This window comes from Pithys albifrons, chromosome 7, assembly GCF_047495875.1.
Source record: "Pithys albifrons albifrons isolate INPA30051 chromosome 7, PitAlb_v1, whole genome shotgun sequence".
Lineage (NCBI taxonomy): Eukaryota > Metazoa > Chordata > Aves > Passeriformes > Thamnophilidae > Pithys > Pithys albifrons.
The window spans coordinates 52744226-52758523 of NC_092464.1; positions in this window are offsets into that span (position 1 = coordinate 52744226).

The window sequence follows — 14298 nt, forward strand, 5'->3', positions numbered from 1 at the left end:
AAAAAACAGTCATTTGAGGTGGTTTGCTCTCTGGCAGAATTATCTTTTTTCCTACTTCAGTTAAAATTTCCCCTAGGCAAAAAAAAAAAAGGCAGAAGCATTGAAACCTATGCAACAAAACATGCAACTGTGAACATGCAACCACTTGCAATGAAGTTTTGTTATAAATGTGAACAGCTGTGCCACACTGGGAGGAATGGTCCTTGCTGGATTGCACTGTGCAAGCAGAAAAACTTTGCAGAGTGCCTCATTTTGCTCCAGATGGCAGTTCTGCTCCCAGATCTGACTGAGACACAGGCTGACACACATGCATGACCCCCAAGCTGCAGTGGGCTGGTAATCCCATCCAGCAGCACGAACACACTCTGGACACAAAGCAGCTCACAGCCCATGGCAGATGCCTCAAGCCAGGTAGTGTAAACACTGTTCCTCCTGCAGATGGTCAGGAAAGAATCTGAGGAGCACTGACTAGGCCTCCTGAGTTTCATTTTTAGTATGTGGCAGGGAATAGCTGAATAAGGAAATCCAATGCAAGGATTCTCCAGCTTTGCCCGTGAGGGGGTTGTTTCTTCCCTGGAGAAGGACATGGTTGTGTCTCAGCAATGGTTCTGATCATCAGCATCAATTTTAAAAAGGAAAACCATCAAGAGCATAAATTGATGGGTTAATTTGCCTGTGTAACTAGAAGGGAATGAAACCTCCCAGTCAACAAGTAGGGTCTAAATAGATAGATAGGGTGTCTCAGCACTGCTGAAACACAGACAGTGGTGGAGCAAACCCAGACCAGAGACTGCTCACAGCCATTCAGACAGAGCAGACAAGCCCAGGACATGCTCAGGTTTTCCACCAGAAATCATACAAATCAGCACCTCCTCACAGTGAAAGGCTTGGGGTAAATCTAGCCTGAATTTGAACTCATGATTTCAAGAAGTCAACACTCCAAGGGGCTCTTAATTGTAGTAGATTAACCCGTCTCTGAAGAAGAAATTTTGTGTGTAGGAAGATGGAGCTACACTGACAAAATGAATCTGAAATGAATCTGTGCACAGAGCCTGAGCTTTAACGTACCAATATACACCTAACAAACAGACCAAAGGCCCAAAGTGAGGAAAGGGAATGCTGGAAGAGCAGGGTTTGGGGAAGTGAAACACCCTGGCAGCTGCGCTACCAACATGGGAGGGAACCTCCCCCATTTGTGCAGTTCCACAAAATGTGAAGGGACAGTGAGATACAAGACTCTATAAGTAGCGTCTCTCTTGTGGGTGGGCAATACTAACCAAGCACAGCAGATCCTGGGCATGCTCATGTCCAGTCACAGGGAGAGCACTACAGGGGCTCTGATAGTCTCTAAGTCACTGCTCCCATCCCTAATGTGCACAGTGTGTATTAATATATTTCATACATTTTCTTTGGCAAGTTTAATGGAAACAGAGGCTTTCAATGAAAAGGCTAACTGAGCCAAAACTCACAAATACCCAGCTATACTGTCTACACACTCTTATTTCCCCTGCCTTCCAATTCCCCCTTCAATAAAAGAGCATTTAAGTGATATTTTTTTCCACTTGGCTCATGTGGAAGGTGAACTGATCTGTACTGTGAAGTTCTATATTGGTTCCTCTTATTTTCTCATAGACCAAAAAGGGAAGGAACAGAAAACAGGCGCTTTAAATGAAATATGCCCTTGTCAAAACAATTTAACAAATGGAAAAGGCATGCCCATTATGCTAGTTTTCCAGAAGTTCATCAACCTCACTGTTAAATGTTAGCATGTAAGAAAAATTACCCTATTTGTTCTTTATGGTTCCTATTCCCAAGATCAAAGTGCTGTGGGCTGGAGGGTGTTTGACATCCAAGAAATGCTCATTGCTGCAATGTTGTCTGTAGTGCCTTCTGTTGGTTTTGTTTCTTTATAAGGCCTTAAAGAACAGCAGTCAACACTTGCAGCACTTTGGCATCCCATCGAATGCCAGACTTGGGTAACATTTTCATGACTCTTTCATTAGGTCCTCTGATAGAAGCAACTGGAAATTGTCTTGCATCCCAATCTCCTTTCACTTGCAAGAGATTTGTCCAAAAGTGAACACTACTAATCCTTTGTATTAAAGAGGAACTAGATCCTTATACAGATAATACCAGCAGCTTGCTTTGGACCAATCTATAAATCATTACAGGTTTCATTTTGATTTTGAGGGGATGAGGTTTAGAGGGTAGTTTTTTTGGGTGGTGGTGTGGGTTTTGGGGGTTGGGTTTGTTGTTTGCTTTTAGGGGGTTTTGGGGGCTTTTTCTGTGTTTTTGTTTTGTTTTTGTATTTATTGTATTTTTTAAATAGAACTTGTCCAATGTAATTCTTTTCAGTAGTTTCTATTTAGCTCCTATCAGATGGTGGCTGATATTCAAAGGGCTGAAAATGCATGTCACAAAGCTGCTTTATTTAACCAAGCCAGTTTAACTGACTCAATTAGCTTACTCACATTGCTTCAGTAGAAACTTTTCAACACCTACAGCTCAGTTTCAGAAAAGCAGAGCTGCAGTCAAGTCCACTTAGCTTAGTTCAGCTAATGTGATTTAAAAAGCAGCTGCTCCAAACTCAACATCTTTATAAGGATGGAAACTTTGTTTACTTCTAGAAGGTAACCACAGTCACAAACACATCCTTCTACCACAAAGGGCCCACTTATTTGAACAGTTAATCAAGTGCAAATAGTTTTGCTACAGGTAAATATTAATATATATATATCTATGTCTGAAGGGCCATAGATCTAGAATGATCACCTGGCTCAGGAACTCTAATCTCCAGCTCTCAGGAGCAACCTTCTTACTGATAATCCTCTTTATAAACTTTTTGAGCTTCATCTTCCATTGTATTTTGTGCCCCAGCTGCTCCCATGGAGTAGTCAGAGTTGCAAGCTCAGCTATTTTACTAGTTATGAACTCCTTTCTTAACCCCAACCAAAATCTACTCTTGGGCAGTTTATAACTCTCTGTTCCTTTGCCAACATTGCCCTTCAGATTAAGGAGTTATTTTCTGACATGATATATTTAAAGACAAAATAATGGTATGCTCTCTCAGGTTTTGCCTTGCCAAGATAAACAAATCAGTATCTCCCAGCCTCCGTTTGTAAACCAAATCCTCCTTTCCTCTGATCATCCCCATAGCCTTGTCCATGCAAACTTCAGCTTCAGATCATCTTTCACCATTAGTCAAAACCATAAGTGGCATCTTAAACAAGGTCTCATTAATGATCTCTATATGCAGCCAGTAATGCTTCCCTATCTGGAATTATCTTTCCTGAGAAACCCTAGGGTTTTGTTTACCTCTTCCATACCTGCACAGTTAATGGTCAGCTTGTGACAGAGTGAGCCCTGTGTGTTTCTTGGTTGTTCCCAGCTGGTGACCTCCCAGCTTGGAGCAGCAGGTTCAGGAAGAGCCCACAAATAGAATCATAGAATGGATTGGGTTGGAAAAGACCTCCGAGATCATCAAGTCCAACCCTTGGTCCAACTCCAGTCCCTTTACCAGATCATGGCACTCAGTGCCATGGCCAATCTCACCTTAAAAACCTCCAGGGATGGGGAATCCACCCCCTCTCTGGGCAGCCCATTCCAATGCCTGATTGCTCTCCCTGGAAAGAATTGTTTTCTGATCTCCAACTTAAATTTAAATACATGCTGTTATCTTCTGCACTCAGAAATTTTACCACATTTGCAGACCTCAACACCATCCAACTCTTTCTGTGCACTATCCCGACTCCCTTTTTCCTGCTCTATCCCAAGCTTGTGTCTGTGCTTAAAGGATTATCCAGAAGCAGCTCCCCAGGATGAACTGCCCAGAACATAATTAAAAAATCACAAAAAATAAAAATAAAACTTCCTCTGTGCATCAGGTGCAATCTGCCCTAGATACTCTTCCAATCAGTGAGAGACAGTGAGTAAATTGAATCTGGGAGAAGACAACCAGGAAAATCATCACTGCTTTAATGGGGCACTGACAGCAATTTCGCCCTGAAAGAGCACATGAATGTAACAAGACAGAATTCAGTGGGACAAAGGACAGAGCTGCTGATGTGCTCAAAAAGGTGCTCTAAAAAAAAGGCAGGATAAAAGATGGCATGGCCAGGTTTGTGCAAGAAGACAACAAAACAAGAACAAATTTGATTATGTAAAAGAACAAAAAAAAAAGACTGTAAAAAGCAATGTGAAATGGCAAAGGCAAGTAGGGAGGAGCAAAGACATCCTGATTTTCATGCATGAGAGAGTTTGAACTAAACACTGATAAAATACAGGATGCTGAAGGAAAGTTTTTACATAATCTAAACAATAAACACCAACAATAGTCATTTCTGGCAAAACCACACCTGTAATGAAATGTGTTCAAGGGAAAAGACAGCTGAACCCAGGAGGGCCAAAAAAAGCAGGGAATCTCCTCACCAAGGGAGCAGATTTATGTCATTAAAGCAACATCCAGAAGATTAAAGACCATCTTAAATTTAAGGTCCAAGAGAGAAAGATAGAAATTAAAACTATAAGAAAGAAATTGAAGAAAATCTGGATACACAAGATGAAAAACTCTTGATTTGAGAAACTTCTGTAAACAGAAATTTTCAGGAGGAGACAAAACCAATTACATTAAAGCAAACATGATTTTTTTTTCACCTCCACCAATAGACTTCTTTTTTCCTTCCCTTCACAGCTAACTTACCTTCTCCTGACTTCTTCCCATTGTAACAAAGAAATCCTTCATTCAGCAGACACTATTCCCACCACACAACGCCTTAGGAAACTGGTGTCAAACATATTTCAGTCTGCTGAAATTACTGATGTTAAACCAGCCACCAGTCAATTATATGTGAAACGTGCTGTCAGCTCACCTACTGAAAAAGCTGGGATTTGCTAAATATGCCTGTCATTTTGCTTGGAGCAGAATTCCCCAAACATGTGTGTTTTAAAACTAGAATAATGACACAGAGACCCTGCAGGAAAACCAACAGTACCAGAAGTCTGCAATGCTCTGTCAAATAACCCAGCAGTCCCTTGAGCACTTTGAGGTCCTACTCAAGCAGCTGAGAGCTCAGATGCAGCCAAGCTCTTGCATCTTGTAGAGATGACTGTGGTGATGGAGCCAATTTCCCCAAGTTTTAATGAAATATTCCATAGAACATAAGTGGACCATAATAGAATATATATATGTGTTATTTCATTTCAACTTCTTTACAGGTGCACAGATTTCTATACATACACACACACTTTCTAGGAGAAATTTTAATTACGTTTAGACTGCTCTTTTTGTATTTTTCTGAATTCTATAAAGTCTTTATGAATAAACAATGAGATGCTGAAAGAGTGAATGAAATAGTTCTACAGCTCCCCAAGGTGTCAAGAACAGCAGAGTCAGGAAATGAGCTAAGAAAATCCCACTCTAACATTTAAATACCAGTAATAGCAGCACATAACATTAGAAACTTCAAGTAAAAAAATTACAGGAACATAATCTATAATTCAGCTAGAAAAAAAACAAAAAGAAGAATATGAACAGTTGTAGAATTTATGTTTCACAAAACATCACAACTGTAACATGGAACTCACTACCCACTGGTTCTGAAAATGCTGAGCCAAACAGAGGAAAGACTCAGAAGGCAATACCTTATCTAGAACATAAAATAGGTTTTTTGTTTTTTTTTTTTGCAAGGCAGAGTATTGCTCACTTAGCATTTTGCTGTCCAAAGTCTCCTCCTACCCCTATTTGTAGGTAAACAGCATGAAATCCTTTCTGGTACCAAGTGAAGCTTCTCACAACTTGGCTGAAATTCAAAAAGCCACCCCATTTTTGCCCAGATAACACAGGCTGGACTTGCTCATCTTGTGCTGTCCAACTGCAGCCAAGAACAGACTGTTCCCATGTGTTCCATCCCTGCTCCATCTCCAGTTGTCTCCTGCAGTCCAGCCAAGCCTTCTGCACCCCCTTTCCTAAATTTCCCCAGGTAATGCCAAAGCACTGGGCACACCCAACACACACCTGCTGCAGTGGCCCTGGGAAAGCTGCTCAAACACTGTAATTCTTGCAAACACCACCCTCCACAACACACCTCAAGTGCCTGCATTTTCATCCTGATGACCTGGAACAATCCTGCTCTCTAATCCAGTCCACATCACCCCAAAGGGAGGAACAAACCATGGGTATGAAAGAAGACTGAGCTACTCAAACATAAACAGGCAATTTAAAGAGAACTTCCTCTAAAATACCATGGTAAATATACACGGAATCACAAAAGGTCAAACCAGAGATTAAGGCCAAATAAAAGAAATTTTGGTATCTGCACAACATTGTGCTCACCAAGAGATTGTCCAATACCATTTTCTTTCATGTTTCTTTTCCTTTGCATAGTTCAAAGTGTTGAAAACAACCCAGAGAAAGAAAATAGAGGTGGGGGAAAATATAATCAAAATTCACTTGCAACCTCAAATAATTAGATTTTATGTCAAGAATTTTTCATTATGCTCATCTAGTCTGACTTCTGCACACAACACAGACCACCAAATTTCACAAAGTAGCTCCAGAATTCAATCGACATCTTTAAAGGACTCTACTGAAAATCCTTACAGGTCTAAGCAACACATCAAAAAAAGGCCATCAGATTTCCCTGATTGCAATTACAACCAACACAGAGAATTTTATCTGCAAGCAGCCACTTTTAAACAAAGCCAGTGCTCTGACTCCTGCTCTCTGACGTGTGACTTGCAGTTTCATTCAGAACTTAAAGACTGATAAACAGGCACAAGTTACAAATTTCAGATCTTTTGGTGAATGCCTACCTTTATTCTTTTTTCTTCTCCTCTTCTGCCTTTTCATGAATCCTTATTCAAAAGTGACACATTTGTTCAGTTCAGGGAGATTCTTCTCTCTGGAGGGGAAATAATTTTTATCAGTAAGACTCCCTGGTGATCAGGTAGACTTGGAACTGCTGTTAATCAGCCTTTTTGACATGGTACCTTGAATAGCACTTCCCATGATGCTTTGTGTGCCTCCCTTAATTCTTTCCTTTTGAACTCACCATGACTTACAGGTGTCTTTTCTTCCTTTTGTGTGTCTGAAGTTATCCCCCTATTAACTTTAATTGGAAAGGTACCTTTTGTTCCCCTAGAGTAGTCATATACTAACCACTGAACTCCCTAGGCTCAAATTTCTGGGGTAGCAAGAGTTCAGTTTTCTGAGAACTCAAAAAGAAAAAAGAAAAAAAAAAGAAAACCGGAGAAAAATTTGATGCCTTTGTTATTGTTAATAAAATAAATGACATTTTGATACTTATAATAAAGATGCATCCACTTACATCAAGAAATGCAGAGGATTCTACTGCAAGTCAGAGTGAGTCTAAAAGAAAGGAATTAAGGGTAGGCACACAGAACATCAGAGCACACTGACCCTTGGTGTGGGCAAACCCTAGCGAAACATATCTGTTAGAAATAAAGAAATAAATACCTTTTTTTCGAGGCACTGGGAGAAACATAAGCTCTTTCATGGAAGTAAAAGCAACAAAGCTTTGTTTCCTGGAGACTTATGTCTTCGACACTCCCCTCCTTCCCCATCCCACTGTGGGCAAGAGGGAGGAGACGCATCCAGGCTCCCTTTACCTCACTGCACTTTAATTGCTCACACAGGACACCTGTGTGGGGTGGGCGGAGAGTGATCAACCACAACAGGTTACAGCTGAGTTCCCATCGCTCTGGGTACTTGCTCTCACTGGGGTTGTCCCTGCCCAGGTGTTTCTCATTACATTAATTAGAGCCTCACAGACGTGTGCTGCTCTTCAAGAGACCCCCAAAGTTCTGTGAGCTCACAGGCTTTATGATTTGTATAGAACACATTTCTTTAGGAAAGATAACCAAAAGTAAGATGTCCTTATGCATTTTTGTTCGCATGGAAGAAGTTTCTTCTCACCTAGTTCATAGTCTGATTGTGGTCAAATAAAATGGTGAAGAAAATGTTGTTATACATTGGCCTCTGAATTGGAGACTACGTTTGAACCTTCCCAAAATCTGTCTCACCACCTTCACGCTGTTCAGTTGTTTGTACCCACAAGAGGTCACCTAAGATTCATCTCATCTTGGTACCAGAAGAAGGATTTGAACTAATGAGGGGCCAGAGCAGCAACATAACCAGTTCTCCTGACCCACCAATGAGAAGAGCCTGAGTTACAGCAGCAATGGTCACCTTCGCTGTACTGACAGATGACAAAAAAAGCACCTCAATACTGTTAAGGATGGTCAATGGCCACCACTACACGGGCACAGTGTACTGGAATAGGGGAAAACCCGGACCAGATCCACAGCTGGAAATTGGAATGGGGGAAAACCCGGAACGGATCACAGCTGGAAATTGGAACGGAGAAAAACCCGGACTGGATCACAGCTGGAAATTGGAATGGTGAAAAACCCGGACTGAAACAGGGCCGGAAACTGGATTGGGGGGGAAACGCGGACTGGATTTTGGCCGGAAACTGGAATGGGGGAAAACCCGGACCAGATCACAGCTGGAAACTGGAATGGGGAAACCCCAGACCGAATCTTGTCCAGAAACTGGACTGTGGGAAGACCCGGACTGGATTTCAACCTGAAACTGGAATGGGGGAAAATCCGGACCGGATTAGAGTCAGAAATTGGAATGGGGGAAAACCCAGACCAGGTTAGGGCCAGAAACTGGAATGGGAGAAAACTCGGACCAGATTTCAGCTGGAAACTGGAATGGGGGAAAACCTGGACTGGATCAAAGCTGGAAACTGGAATGGGGGGAAAATCGATGAAATGGAGAAATTGATGAAAACTAGATGGGATTTAAATATTAAAATATTAAATATTAAGAGGCAGGAATTTGCCATCAGGTGAAGGATAACATTTGCATAGAAACAAGAATGCCTCATATGTTGTTAGGTGAGTGTCTAACTAGAATTTAAAATTCCTGTGCATCAGTCACCTTCTACCTTAGATGGCAATGGGAAATACGCTAAGCAGGGTACCCAACTCTCCATCACATCCTGCCATAGGAACTGATGGAGAAAATTCATAAATAAGTTGTAGCAAAATCAGATGCTGAACCAAATTTTATCACTGCATGGGTAAAATTTTCATTTTATAGAAAGGCTGAACTTTCTCTTTTATTTCTTTTTCTTTTTGCCAAAAAAGCCATGCAAGAAGAGGGGAGTCCTTCTTGTAGAAAGTACTTTAGAAGCCATTAACTTCACTGCAATTTCACTTCTGTAATTTAAGTTATATGAAAGCTCTCACTGATTTATTTTCTTAGCCACATCTCTGCCCAGAATTATAATCTTTAAAACAGAGTATCCAAAGGCAAAAAGGCAGTGAAATGTCTCTATTAAGTTCTGATGATTTGTGGTACCGAAACACAAGTGATTGTTTTTAACATAATGTTCTTTCTATGAAACTTTGAACCAGATTTCCTGCAGAGAATTTGTTTCAAGTTTAGTTCCTCATCTCAACTTTCTATTATGAGTTAACAGTTCAGACAGGTTAGCATCATCTGATTTAACTAAGCTTTCCCATTAGCTGGGTAACTCAGCCAGAAGAGGAACCTGACCCTTTCAGCAGCTGCTACACCAGTAGGTAAGGTCATCTTCTATTCTGTAACTTATATTTCAGAAATGTTACAGTTCTGCCACTTGTTAAAACATATATCCAAGGCCAACTTGGTTCTTTAATATTTTCCCCCTATTTTTTATTTCCCATTTTTTCTCTTGTGCCTATGAATTAAATTACCTGCTTATTAGATCTTGAAAATACCACATACAACTACTGAACCTACCATGAAAATGAAAAATATTACTTTCATAATGAATGCAAGCTGAAATAATTTAAAACTTTTATTTGCTTCTCTGTGCAAAATATCCAAGTGACTGTAGCACCTAAACCACAGAGAGTCAGGCATTGTGGTGTCTGCTGGAATCATACAGAAGGAAAATAAGTGGCATAGAAACTGCCTCAATTTGTGTTGCTGGAGCCCAGCATTGCTCATCTGCAGCAATTCTCATTGGTTCTGGATGTACTCAAAGAGCTACTTGTATAAGTCCACAAAACAAATCATTACTTGAGATTTAAATATATCATCTGTTAGTGAGCAGACTTTAGGAAACCTGTGCAATGGCAGAATCGCCCTCCACTGAGCAGGGATGATGAGCAGCACTCTGCAATTTCTTATCTCTGGAGATGACCCATTTGCTTCTTCACAGGGTAACTGGGGCTCTTTCTGTTTTTAAAGCACTCATCCTAGGGCAGCTGGCTATAGTATTCATGCTCAAGGAAAGGGAGTGAGTAACCTACTGGCCCTGTGTCATACTCCCTTACACCTCTCTAGACAGCAGAGAATCAAATTCACTGTCTTCAGTAAAAGGTCTCTCTTCAAACCTCTCATGAGGGAGAGAAAGAAATCAATATCCAAACACAGGCCACATCCTTCCTCAGCTACAACCAAGTGAATCATTTAACCCGCTCTCCTAATCAACAACTAACTAAGGTACAAATAGATGTGACTGAGGCTTCTACGTGCAATGCTGATCAGATTAAATGTACAACCACACCTTTAATACTCAAGGGTTTTTCTCTTCTCCTTAATCCCTGACCGACCACTGACTAAAATGCAGGTAAAAATCAATTAAGTTTTCAAATGGCCTCTCGGGTCCAGAGAAGAGCACCGAGGCTGGAGAAGGGACTGGAGCACAAGTGCTGTGGGTAGAGGCTGAGGGAGCTGGGGGTGTTTAGCCTGGAGAAGAGGAGGCTCAGAGGTGACCTCAGCACTGTCTAGAACTGCCTGAAGGGAAGTTCTGGCCAGGTGGGGGTTGGTCTCTTCTCCCAGGCACTCAGCAATAGGATGAGGGGGCACGATTGGCTCAAGCTCTACCAGGGGAAATTGAAGTTGGAGAGCAGAAAAAAATTCTTTCCAGAGAGAGTGCTCAGGCATTGGAATGGGCTGCCCAGAGAGGGGGTGGATTCCCCATCCCTGGAGGTTTTTCAACTGAGATTGGCCGTGGCACTGAGTGCCATGATCTGGTAAAAGGACTGGAGTTGGACCGAGGGTTGGACTTGATGATCTTGGAGGTCTTTTCCAACCCAATCCATTCTATGATTCTATGACTCTGTGATTAAACTACCTGCACTTTTGAATCCAGCCTTCTTTCTCCCATCTTCCTTCCACATGTGAAAAACCAAATGGTTGCAACCTCCTAAGAAGTACTACACAAAACTGTCCTTTGCTAAATTCTGCCAGACCACAGGAAAGGGTTAAAATCACATCCCTCTGAGTTTGTTGCAGCTGAGTCTGTCAGTCTTCAGCAAAGTGTTGATCTTCAAGGTCCCTTCCAATGCAAACCATTCTATGACCATTTAAGACTTTCAGGCACAAACAAAGTTTGAGAGCACTGCTACTTGAAGTGACTCAGTGCCAGTGAAAGGCATTGGGTGAAAGGACCTTCTGAGGGAAAAATCCTATTTACTCACCTGAATTACAGGCCAGGCAGCTATTTGTTCACTGGGGCCCCAAAAGCACCTAAACCCTGATGTCAAAGTGATGCCCTAGAAGGAAAAACTGCTGCAGTATCCCATTCCTGAAGACAGACCTGGATAGTCCCGTGCAGCAGCTGCAGCAACACATCCTGACAGGAGGAGAAAATCAGATAGAAAACTTTGTGGGTCAAAGACATCACTTAAGGGCAAAAGGAGACTTGAATTGGGGAAAATGTATGTAATTTATTGCAAATTAAAATAGAATTGGATGCTGAGACAAATTAACCCACCACCTTGCTCCCACCCACTCCTTTTTCCAGACTCCTCTTCACTCCCAGCTCCTCTACTCCCCCATCAAGGGCTGAGGGTCTTGGCTGTGCCCTGCTCTGGGGCTGCTGTTCCTCACCTCTCCTCAGGAACACCCCTGCAGCCCCCCCAGCCCTTGGCCTCAGCACAGGACACACTGAACAGCATCTGACAGCCAGCACCTTTTTGGGGCCAGCAGTGTCATTGAGCCATCAGCTGCTCCCAGCCTGCCAGCACCCAGCCTGGCTCCTGCCAGATGTGGTTAGTGCACTGACAGAGAGCAGCACAGGCACAGAAATTACAGTTCTTAGAATCAGTGTATAATTCCCCCCTTTCCTACCCAAAAAGGCAGTACAAACAGAGCTTTGCTTACCATATAAACCAATTATTTCTGGGGGGGGAATCCCATGCAGCTTTTCCCACTGTGATTCAGCTTGTCTGGGAAGTTTCTGGGAAAGCAGCCTTGCAGGAATTTTGGCCTTTTAAGACTGAAGCAACAGGCAGTAATCAAAAGAAAATTAAAACAACCATCCAGCTAAAAGAAGATGCTCCAAGCCATGGCATCTCTGCTGGAACTGCAATGCTGTCTGGTACCAGCTTCCAAAATTAGTTCTTCTTCACCCCTCTGACTGCCAAATTGCCTCCCTCCCCAGCTGAGGCAACACACCAAGGAGATGTGCACAGAGAGTGCTGAAAAGCAAAGGCAGGTCTGGAAGTCTTTCCTCCAGCCCCAAGACAGGTGTTTGAGTATGAAGCAGGCCATGTAGAAGGTGGAAACAGCCTTTCCTACATGCTCTTCCTGCATTTCAGGAGGAATCAAGTTCTGCCATTAAGGGGAAAAGAGAAAGAAGGCCCTAGCAGAGGTCACTGATGGCACCAGTGCAGTCAGGCATTGGTGTCATACACAACTCTGTGCTGTACAAGCTGGCCTGTCAGGGCTGGTGGAGGTCAGTACAGCACCCAGGGCCTTCCTGCTGCATCTGCTGGAAGAATTCAAAAACTGTGGGGATGTGGCACTTGGGGACATGGCTTGGTGTGGAACACGATGGTACTGGGCTAGTGGTTGGACTCGATGATCTCAGAGGTCTTTCCCAACCTTAGAATCATAGAATCATAGAAAGGATTGGGTTAGAAAAGACCTCCGAGATCATCCAGTCCAACCCTTGGTCCAACTCCAGTCCCTTTACCAGATCATGGCACTCAGTGCCACGGCCAATCTCAGTTGAAAAACCTCCAGGGATGGGGAATCCACCCCCTCTCTGGGCAGCCCATTCCAATGCCTGAGCACTCTCTCTGCAAAGAATTTTTTTCTGCTCTCCAACTTCAATTTCCCCTGGCAGAGCTTGAGCCCATGTGCCCTTGTCCTATTGTTGAGTGCCTGGGAGAAGAGACCAACCCTCACCTTGGTTACCAATTGCAAGGACAAACCGTGAAGGAAGGCACAGGGTGTCTCAGTGGCACAGAAATCCTTGCAGGCTGCTCTGCAGCACTGGCAGCCCCCACCCCCCCTCCAGCTCCATGACTTGCCTTTGAAATGGCCTGATGACTGATTATGGGAATCTTCCCCATGCAGTACCCCCACACCATGACATCTCAATCATACTTCCATTTCTTTTTTAAAGTAAAAAATGGTTTTTTTCTGACCCAGTATGTTTATCAGTTAGTCTGAGCCACTTATCTACACAGGTTTAGGGTATGCAGCCTAGAACCATTAGATTTTTATCACGTCTTATGAAAATCATACACAGCTTACTCTTGTAGTTGTATATTACAAGGGAATCATGTATAGAGAGACTGGCTCTCCCTAGATTACTATCTCTGAATTGATGCTGTATGAGGCACAACTGCTTAAAAGGTTATAACTGATGTAATTTTTTGCCATTACAGGTAATTTATGGCTCCTGTGTGTCTGACCTGTCAAATCTTCTTAGAGAGATCAAACAGGGTCTGTTTGTCATATGCATTTATCTAACACTTGTTCCTCCGCAAGCTTCAAAACGCAATAGTTACTCTTTTCTTGGGTGTCAATTTTCTTCTGTACATCTTTGCCTCTTAGTCCTTGTAAATGTCCTCCTAATGCAAAATGCAGGGGTGCTTAGGCACCAAATATGAGCTATGACTACCTCTCTACAGGAATTTTTAAAAGAGAATCTTTTTCATAATCAGGGCTCCAGTCCTTCAGAGAGGTCTGAAGTTATGCACACAGATGTTTTGAAGTTCCAGCTGTGCTTCAAACCTTATTTTCACCTCAGTTTTACATAACTCTGAGCTGATCTCTGTTATTGGGAAAGAAATCCTTCAGGAAAACTCCCAGAGAAAAAAATACCCTTCCACTAGATAAGGCAGGGGATACTCACATCAGGGGTATATCCTCAGCCTCTCCACTCTACCACCAGGCTCAGCCCTCATGTCCTGCCAGGTTTGCATTCTGTTTCCTCATCTCTCAGGGCTGGAAGTTTTATTCTGCTTTATGTGCTTGAGGCTATA